At 41.0% G+C, this 10,471-nt stretch overlaps 1 long non-coding RNA gene across 2 annotated transcripts; it reads right to left on the bottom strand.

The window, feature by feature from the left end:
- Positions 1 to 490: 490 nt before the first annotated feature.
- LOC139027150 (uncharacterized) lies at positions 491 to 2,887 on the bottom strand. Of its 2 annotated transcripts, XR_011479193.1 has the most exons (5): positions 1,847 to 2,887; positions 1,620 to 1,793; positions 1,532 to 1,589; positions 613 to 1,420; positions 491 to 535 (listed from the first exon to the last, which is right to left on the bottom strand). It is a non-coding gene; the product is annotated as an uncharacterized lncRNA (long non-coding RNA). The 2 variants fall into 2 exon arrangements; XR_011479194.1 differs by having other exon boundaries at positions 1,561 to 1,793.
- Between the last annotated feature and the right edge of the window lie 7,584 nt (positions 2,888 to 10,471).

The raw sequence follows: 10,471 nt of genomic DNA, 5'->3' as shown, positions 1-10,471 counted from the left end.
TGTGACTCTCATCCTCCTCTCACTGATTGGACCTGAAACAACTGCCTCACCTAAAACTGGTTCTGGTCGGTCTGCATCACTGCGTTCGGCGTCTGACATCGAATGGGCTTGACTGGTCTGGTCAGGGCTAAGGGAAGCCCTTCGTTCCCTTCCCACCACTTCCAGGTTTCCCCGGGATAGGAAGAGCTGTGGAGAAGCTGCCCCTCTTCTGTTCTGTTATGACGCAGAGCCATTGCAGATGATAGAAACGAGTCATGAGTGACTGCTGACTATTAAAGACTAATGAAGCAGAAAACTCTCCCTCCTTTCAGAAAGCGCCACCCTCCCTCTGTATCCCTGGGGTTATTCATAGGTGTGAAGGTCCGGTGGTTCAGTCCAAGCAGAAGGTTGCTCTGAGAGTTTACAGCTGGACGTGTGTGTGTCCGTCCCATCATCAAAAGACTTATGTTACATCGTTCCCATGTTTATTACCTTCATCTGCCTCCTCATATGTTCCCCCACTGGGTCGCTACAGCTTTATCTCAATACATTACAACTTCATTCTGTTCTGACCTGTCTGTGTTGTTTGTTCCCCCACTGGGTCGCTACAGCTTTATCTCAAAACATTACAACTTCATTCTGTTCTGCGTTGTTTGTTCCCCCACTGGGTCGTCATAACATACTCTGGGAGGGAGGAGCTTGCGTAGGATACTTATTGGTTGGTTGCTTGTGTATTTGTTTCCTATTGGCTTTAGGACTACCTGCAACCTGAGGTTAGTTTACGCCCATCACCTGGGCTGCGTTGTTCAGATAGAAAATATGATTGTGTAGAACAGCCATGCCTCTCTGACATGTAGAGGAATCACGTCAGCTCTATTCATGGTGGTTCTATCTGCAGCATGACCCTGATTGGATACACAGGCTGTCTCCCAAAACCAATCTAAACCTTGTTAGGGTTACAAAATTCCCAGCTTTTCCAGGAATCCCGGTTGGAAGGTTCACAGAATCTGTTGGGAATAAGCAGAAAATACATAATCCTCCAACCTTGGAATTTCGGGAAAGTTGCTGGAATTTGTAAACCTACATGATGTGTTTCTGACATTGGTCAACCATCACAGTAATCATGTAGTATTTTCAGTGGGTGTGATTTAAAGGGACATCTCACCACTTTTTAACCTCATAGTCAATATCTCCAGGACCAAACCAATGTCTACTAATGTGAAAATGGCGTGTTAAAAAGTAATGGCGTGTTAAAAAGTAATGGCGTGTCCCTTGAAAACATGAATGATATGACATGTCACATGACATATACTAACAGTATCTGAAACCAGAACAAATGTCTGATGTACATAACCTGTATAGCTGTTTCTGAGACTCTTTAACCTGTATAGCTGTTTCTGAGACTCTTTAACCTGTATAGCTGTTTCTGAGACTCTTTAACCTGTATAGCGGTTCTGAGACTCTTTAACTGTATAGCTGTTTCTGAACTCTTTAACTGTATAGCTGTTTCTGAGACTTCTTTAACCTGTATAGCGTTTCTGAGACTCTTAACCTGTATAGCTGTTTCTGAGACTCTTTAACCTGTATAGCTGTTTCTGAGACTCTTTAACCTGTAATAGTCTGTTCTGAGACTCTTTAACCTGTATAGCTGTTTCTGAGACTCTTTAACCTGTATAGCTGTTTCTGAGACTCTTTAACCTGTATAGCTGTTTTCTGAGACTCTTTACCTGTATAGCTGTTTCTGAGACTCTTTAACCTGTATAGCTGTTTCTGAGACTCTTTAACCTGTATAGCTGTTTCTGAGACTCTTTAACCTGTATAGCTGTTCTGAGACTTTAACTGTATAGCTGTTTCTGGACTCTTTAACCTGTATAGCTGTTTCTGAGACTCTTTAACTGTAATATTGATGATAATATTGTGTTAATCTGTTTGGGGTTGTTTTCTGAGTGGATTGTTTGTTGTTGTTGTTGCTAGCTGACTTTCTGTGTTTTACTATAGCCCTCTGATTTAACTTGGTTTAGGTCCCAGTCATTTGACCGGTGGTAGCGTGTGTGTTGTTGGGGGGACAGGTAAATGTATGTACATAGCTATTATCAGAGACTATTTGGGTTTGAAACTGACAGGTAGTCCAACTTGACCCGGACATGTGACTCACTAGTAACACAGGGGTCAAAGGGGGAGCCACCACAGGAGCCTCGAATATTCATGAAGTAATTATCCACCTCACCAGTTATAACCAAGTAATATAATGTTTGAACTACGTGTATTAAACACCCCAATCACCTTTTTCTTAAAGACATTTGATAGAAAAATATGAATAAGTTGATCATGTAATTTGATGGTAAATGATATAGAAATCAAGTTATGTATTATTATATGGAGGAGGATGCCATGTATAGGAGTGGCATGCTGGGTCATATGCAATATGAAGGAAGGAGGGATGAGAGAGGGAGTTGTGTAATAAATAGACAGTCAGGAGTTGGGTCAATCCATTTTCAATTCAGGAAGTGAATTGAAATTCAACTGACAAAAATGTAATTGAGGAAAAAAATGTATCTGTCAATTGAAAACGGACCATGTTTTCTACGACGGTTTTCTGAATGAGCTGAATTGAGCCTTCCTGATATAGGTGATAACGACGGTGTGTCTCGTACTAAAATGTACGCTGGCTGTGTGCAGGTTTCTAACTCTCATCAGTGTGTTTTGAGCCATGACAACCAGTCCTTTGCACTATGTAAATACCATAATACTTGTAACCACCTTCTGGTAACTAATGTCAAAACAAAATGGTTGACTGAAGTAGCTTTCTTTTCCCAGTGTGTCCCTGGTCTTTCTATGTTCTTTCTGACTGTACAGGACTAGCACATGTAGAGGCTTTTCTCATAACGTTACTGTTCTCTTCTTCATCTGGACTGATTAATAATGTCATTAAAATGTTTAAGTAAACTACATACACTCCGTCTTTATATGTCTTGTCTATTTGTTGCATGTAAATATCCTACATGTTTGATGGGATCTTTGTGTAACTAGGAGTATTAGCCTAAAGCACGTGTCAAACTCCAGTCCTCGAGGGTCGGCTGTCTGCGGAATTTTGCAGCTCCCTTATACTGATTGGTCAACTAATGTAATTCATTGATTAGTTAGGAACTCCCCTCAGCTGGTTGTCTAGGTCTTAATTGGACACAAAGGAAATAACAAACCAGCAGACACATGTCTCTCCAGGAATGTAGTTTGACACCCTAAACCTTGGTTGATTGCTAATCCAATATGGCCGCCTGAATCCTGCTTACTTACTGCATTGGCACGGATAGAGCAATGAGACAGATATATCACTGGATGTATGAATGTGAAGCATCCTGTTGGTGTTTCCACTCACTACCAAATATGGTGATGAGAGGAAGCCACTGGTGGAGATGGAACGAGATGGATTTTGTCTGACATTCTGTACATTTTCTCATCGATGAAACCTTTGATCGCTACAGTTTTCTGTTCCCAAAACTAGAATCTGTTATGAGTGGACTAAGTTTTGTAGACTTTACCCGTTGCAAATTTTTTAAGATTGCGCTGTTTAGAAGGAGTGCAAAGGTGAATTGAGTTATTGCGATGTACATTTCACAGAGTAGGCGTTCCTAACGGAAATATGCAGATGTATACTAAACACGCCAATAGGATATCACTAGCGCGTGCTTGGCTCTGCCCACTTCCTTGCTTGTTCTGCCCACTATGACTAATTTATTCCCATTGGAAATAACAAGCTGTGGTCTATCTTGGTTTAGTTATACAAATCTTTGGCATTGGTGATACATTGGGTTGTTATTTGTGAACCCAACTAAGCTCAGTAAGTCAGAGAAAACAGGTAGGCCTAGAGGATAAAACTTTATTCCAAACATGTAGTGTCTCGAGGGGGAAAAAACTGCATTTATGTCTTATTATTTAACTTCTTGTCCGTATGTTAAAACATGAAAATAGCTACCATGCTGTACAACCAAGAAGTGGACCTCCAGTGTAGTTCTGACCAACTATATATCATATTTTATGTTTTTCTGATACAGATTTAGTGTGTATCAACTGTAGGTTGTTAGTCAAGTACATCTGTATTCTGGAGTAGCCTACAGACTATTCTCTAATGTTTTCTTACTTTTATTTCTGTTTATATAAAAGTATCAGGAACTATCACAAGTTCAGACTTCTGCTGACAGTGTCATATTGATTAGTGTCTTCCACAGTCTTGTGTTTTGTGTTCAATGGTTGCCTTTCTGAGAGACACTTTCTGAGTGAGACATTTGTCTCCTGGAGAGACGTGTTATACTCAATGGAGCCTGAGGGAGATCCTGGAGTCCTGAGCAGGAGGTGAGTCAGAGAAGAGGCTGTCTGAGGGAGATCCTGGAGTCCTGAGCAGGAGGTGACTCAGAGAGAGAGAGGCTGTCTGAGGGAGATCCTGGAGTCCTGAGCAGGAGGTGACTCAGAGAGAGAGGCTGTCTGAGGGAGACCCTGGAGTCCTGAGCAGGAGGTGAGTCAGAGAGAGAGGCTGTCTGAGGGATTAACACTAACCAAGGCTCAGTTTAATGACACTAAAGACTACAACACATCACATTACACACTACACAATAACGTTCCACTCTCCAAATACCAACGACATGGGTCGTTCCACAAATGATTGCCTTCTGCGTCCTTTGATATTTTAAGTAGAAATTCTGCAACCAATATTGAATGTTAAAAGCCTGTTATATTCAATGAAGTGCCCTTTAATATAGATTACATTGAGAATTCAATTAATCAAACAAAAATGTATATGAATTAAGACTTGCTAAAGTGCCAGAATTCAGCATTTTGACATGTCCCGCCATGCACCCTCTGTGACTTCCAAGAAGATTTGACCCTATGAACCCCAACATGTATCCAGGTTTCTCCATCATTGTAAAGCCCTAGCTATTCTGTTGCTTTGACACTCATTTGAACATTATTATTTATTTCATGTGATTAATGATTCTTTTAAGTTAAAAAGAAAGTGTCCCTCATTTTAAGTTAAACCTGTTAAGTGAACTGAACTCTCATTTTAATATTCTTTTAATATTTAATATTTTAAAGAACCATTGAACATCTAATAGTCAAATCGTAGTGTAAAAGCAGGTGTGCTGGTTGTACTCTTTTTGGCCGTTTGCTGGTGTTATGTGGTGGGAAACTGAGCGGGCCGAGCATTACCCATAGATCAACACAACACGCTTCCATTGCCCCTGTCACGAGGGGATTTATGGCTGATTTAAGATGGAAATTCTGTTACTTTATTTGGAAATGAATAGGTACTTACTATAGTMATTTGGTTATTTAACTCTCGTCCCCCTTGCCCATTCTTAACATTTATTGGAGAATTTTTATTTTTGGATTGCTTGTAACTGTTTTGGGTAATACAAGTTCTTGTGCTGTTAGTAGAATAACCTGTGTAAATGTTATAATCTGCTGCTGTATTYTTTTGTGTTATCTGTSATCGTTTTGTTTGTCTTGTGTAGTTTCTTAATCATTGTACCTAAACTGTATATGTAAACATGTATATGCAGGGCCCAGCTGTAAAAGAGACCTTGGTCTCAGTCTGTGTTTGTCACGCCCTGACAATAGTAAGCTGTTTTTCTCTGTGTTGGTTGGGGCATGATAGTGACTAGGGGGGTATCTAGGTGTATTACATTTCTATGGTGGCCTGATATGGTTCCCAATCAGAGGCAGCTGTTTATCATTGTCTCTGATTGGGGATCATATTTAGGTTGCCATTTTCCCCATTGTTAGTTGTGGGATCTTGTCTACAGTAAGTTGCCTTTGTGCACTCCAGTAGCGTTTCGTTTGTTCTTTATTGTTTTTGTTTTGTGAGTTTCTCTTTATTAAAATGATGTGGAACTCTATGCACGCTGCGCCTTGGTCTCATCATTACGACGAGTGGGACAGTGTTCCTTGTTGAAATAAAGGTATAATAATAACCTCTTGAGATGGAAAACATGTTTTTTATGAAGTTGAACATGTGCTCTTTATGACAGAATGTTAAAATATGGTGAAATCAAACTTTTTCCCCCCACTAAATTACACATCTCAAAAGGCACAGAATTGGAGGAACAACCCATAACCGATAACAACGGCCCAAAACCAATAACATGTAAATATATAAAACATTGTAATATGTTACAATAAAGGTCAAAGTAAAACAAATGAATTACTATAGTTTATTTATTTATATATTATCTTATTTGTTGTGTAGTGTCAAGCAGGAGAGAGTGGAGTCTCCTGCTCCCACCTGTCCATCTATGAAGAGTGAGAAGTCAATGGAGCAGCCCTATAACAACATCAAGCCTCCTGACCCAAGGTGAGAGGAGGATTAAAGCTTGGTCAGACTGCAACAAGCTAAAGTAATGTTGCAAGCCAGGCTCCTGAGATAAAGCCTATATATTTTAGTCAGCTGAGCATGTAGTCATTAGCTTAAATTTAGCAGATGCTCTTATCCAGAGCAATTTACAGGAGCAATTAGGGTTAAGTGCCTTGCTCAAGGGCACATCGACAGATTTTTCACCTAGTCAGCTCAAACCAGTGACCTTTCAGTTACTGGCCCACCACTCTCAACCCCTAGGCTACCAGCTTGTGGAGCTAGGGTGTGACTTCAGGGCGTGACTTCAGGTCTCAAGCAAGGTTGCTTATCATGTTACAATGCTATCAATTGCTCGGGTTCCATCCAGACCTGGATTAAAATAATAACTTGAAGTCTTGGCTTGAGCCTGTGAGATGGACAGGGTTTACACTTTTGGAACTATTCTATTATTTTCATTGCACCAGGCAAGCTCAATCAAGCACATYTAGCTAAAGTACTCCCATTGTTGTCTTAAGCAAAGCATTTAACCTGTAAACTACAAGGGTAATGCTCTGAGGCTGTGCTGCTCCCAGCTTGTTGCTTGACTAGTGTGTCAGGGGGGGGGGGGTACTGAGACAGTAAATACAACTTCTACAATGGATTAAAAAACAGTTTCAAGGGGATTTGAAAACAAAACTACTTATGAATGATAGGTAGCGAAGAAGTTGTGAAGTTTGTTATGAATGATATTGCAGCATAAGGATGTTATGACTGGTTTCCTAAAGGTGGTGTAAACACCCTTCAATAGTGTTAGCTACTTATTGTTTGTTGTATTTTAGACCAATCAGACAATATTTGTCAGTGTGTGTTACTCTACAGTTAGTCATTTTAATGAACAGCCCTGTGTGTGTATTGTCAGTGTGTGTTACTCTACAGCTAGTCATTTTAATGAACAGCCCTGTGTGTGTATGGTCAGTGTGTGTTACTCTACAGTTAGTCATTTTAATGAACAGCCCTGTGTGTGTATGGTCAGTGTGTGTTACTCTACAGTTAGTCATTTTAATGAACAGCCCTGTGTGTGTATGGTCAGTGTGTGTTACTCTACAGTTAGTCATTTAATGAACAGCCCTGTGTGTGTATGGTCAGTGTGTGTTACTCTACAGTTAGTCTTTTAATGAACATCCCTGTGTGTGATGGTCAGTGTGTGTTACTCTACAGTTAGTCATTTTAATGAACAGCCCTGTGTGTGTATGGTCAGTGTGTGTTACTCTACAGTTAGTCATTTTAATGAACAGCCCTGTGTCTGCCACAAAGTGATCTGACACTGGCAATCAAGTCTACTCTGTAGTCCATTACATTAGGCTAGATGTCATAACCAGTTGCAAAAATAGCCATATGTCAGAGAATAATGTATTATACAGTAAAATGTAGTTCCCCAGACGTATGTTAATATTCCACTAATATTTTCTAATTCTAATAAGGTGTATGTTTCTCTCCACAGTGGATGTGACTCTAGACTCTGATACAGCACATCTCCAACTCATTCTGTCTGAAGACGGGAAACAAGTTAGATGTGGAGACGTATGGCAGCATCCCCCTTTCAACCCAAGAGGTTTGATGCTTGTCTCTGTGTCCTGGGACAGGAGGGCTTCTCCTCAGGGAGATTCTACTATGAGGTTCAGGTGGAGGAGAAGACTGCTGGATTTTAGGAGTGGCCACGAAGTCCATCAACAGTAGGGGACGATTTACCTGAACCCTGAGGATGGATACTGGACTGTGTTGCTGAGGGAGGAAGAGTACAAGGCTATCACTGACCCCCCTGTCCCCCTCTCCCTGAGTGAGAAGCCCCAGAAGGTGGGGGTGTTTGTGGATTATAAGGAGGGTCAGGTCTCCTTCTACAATGTGGAGGCCAGGTCTCATATCCACTCATACACTGGCTACACCTTCACTGAGAAACTCTATCCATTCTTCAGCCCTGGTAATAATTACAGTGGTAAAAACTCAACCCCACTGGTCATCACTCCTGTAGATGTCACTGACTGACTGGTTTATACCAAACATTGAAATAATGTTAACATAAATTCTAATGTAATAGCCACCAGATCATGGTAATATTAGATCAAATTTCCTCATGTAATATTTTAAAAATCTGCAGATAATGTATTCGTTTTTTGTAGATCATGTCATAATTTCAAGTAATAACATTAACAAACCAAATCATTTTATAATTAATGATGAGATAGTATGTCCGCTGTATTGCTTGGTTAGACAGCAATGGACATAAATGGTCTGTTTGTTTGTTTAGTAAGAGTGTTATATATGCAGTCTATATCAGGAACAGTAGCTCTTGTATATTAATCAGTGTTGACCGTTGAACCCATCTATAGGTCAGTATGGAAGAGAACAGGAGGTACAGGAGGGACTTCTGATGTTTAGTGTTTCCTGAGGAACTTCAGTGTGTTTTGTTCTGGTGTTGTTGATGGGATTCTATAATCACACACCAGTGCTGTACCTCCCTCTAGTGGCTGGTGTCTGCAACACATCTGTTAATCCACAGCTAATCCTGTTTGATCAACATGTGTGAATAGAAACGCTCCATAGATCATGATGTGTTGAGTGCTCTGTGTCTGCTTCATAAGACTGTGGGATGCAGGTTGAAGTCTTCTCTTTAGTTGGAGGATATTCAGGGGTCATTGATATGTCATATAGACTATGTATGTAYTGTCCTTTATATGACTGACCCAGATATGTTGTCTATACTCTCTGTGTAAACATTATATTGTGGGGAGAGTTTATACAAAGCTTTACTCACCAAGTATAACATTTTAATGATGATGACATGGTAGAGATGTTATTTTGTCTCAGTAAAAACTCATCCTCACCATCTAGTTGGTGCTTTGATTTCTTTTAGGAATTTAAACAACAATTGGCAATAAAGCAACAACAGCTGGTTTTCTGTGTTTCATACATAGAGTGGAATGTTTTATGGTTTTAGTAAAGATGATGGATGATCTAACTGTGTGTGTGTGTGTGTGTGTGTGTGTGTGTGTGTGTGTGTGTGTGTGTGTGTGTTGTGTGTGTGTGTGGTGTGTGTGTGTGTGTGTGTGTGTGTGTGTGTGTGTGTGTGTGTTGTGTGTGTGTTGTGCACACAGGCATGCTTGTGTGTCTGAGTGTGTGTGCATTGAGAGGGTGATGCCAGTGTGGTCGAAGTCTGTTGTTGACTGTTTGGTGTTCTGGTTCTGGTTCTCTTCTGGGGGCCTGGAGGGACCCACACATTAATCAGCCCAAGCAGAGTTGTGTCAGAATGGGGCCATGGAACGACAGAGCAAGGAAAAAGATGATCAGGGAGAGTGTGATGCTGAGGACTTTGGGGAAAACAAGTTTCCCACAGTTGTAAACATCTCATCTCTCTGATTCAGATATGAATTGATTCATGAACTGATTGAGATATGAACAGATTTTGATATGAACTGACTCTGATATGAACTGATTCATTAACTGATTCATTAATTGATTCTGATTTGAACTGAATCAGGATGAGCATTTGGGGTGTTGTCGCTCAGAGACAGAGAGAGGGCAGAGGTTTCTGCATTGGCAATAAGTATCAACTGCATGTATTCCATGCATACCAATAAAGCATCATTGATTTAGACCAGAAACACATACATGTTGAGCAGCTCTGGGGGAATTCCCCAGAAGAGGTGTAATAATGATTCACCACTGGAGCAATCTGTCTTCTTACTAATGAGGAGGAATGTCTGTCCATCTGCCAACTCCAAACACCATGTCACTCATAGACCGGAAAAAGCTGGAACCGACCCCTCCCAGCTATCTGTTGCTAACACTCTGCCTCTATCCTTCTCTTCAGACTGAGTTGTCTATCTCTCATACTCTCTCTCTTTCCTTATCCTTTCCTCCCTCTCGCTCCCTCCCTCGCTCTCTCTCCTCCCTCTCTATTTCCTCCCTCCCTCCCTCTCTTTCTGAGTCATTGAGACTTCGCCCAACACGACTCACCAAGAACAACAATGACCTAGAGTGGTGATGTCATCCTCTCTGACAGGGTCCTACTGCACGTGTGCCATGTGAGTTAACCCGTGAGGTCACACTGATCCCTGATGCCACCCTGAACATGGCTCCACACACACACGCACGCACGCACGCACGCAC

Source organism: Salvelinus sp. IW2-2015, unplaced genomic scaffold (assembly GCF_002910315.2).
Source record: "Salvelinus sp. IW2-2015 unplaced genomic scaffold, ASM291031v2 Un_scaffold7749, whole genome shotgun sequence".
Taxonomy (NCBI): Eukaryota; Metazoa; Chordata; class Actinopteri; order Salmoniformes; family Salmonidae; genus Salvelinus; species Salvelinus sp. IW2-2015.
Note: the sequence above shows the minus strand (reverse complement) of the source record. Positions and strands in the feature narration are given on the sequence as shown.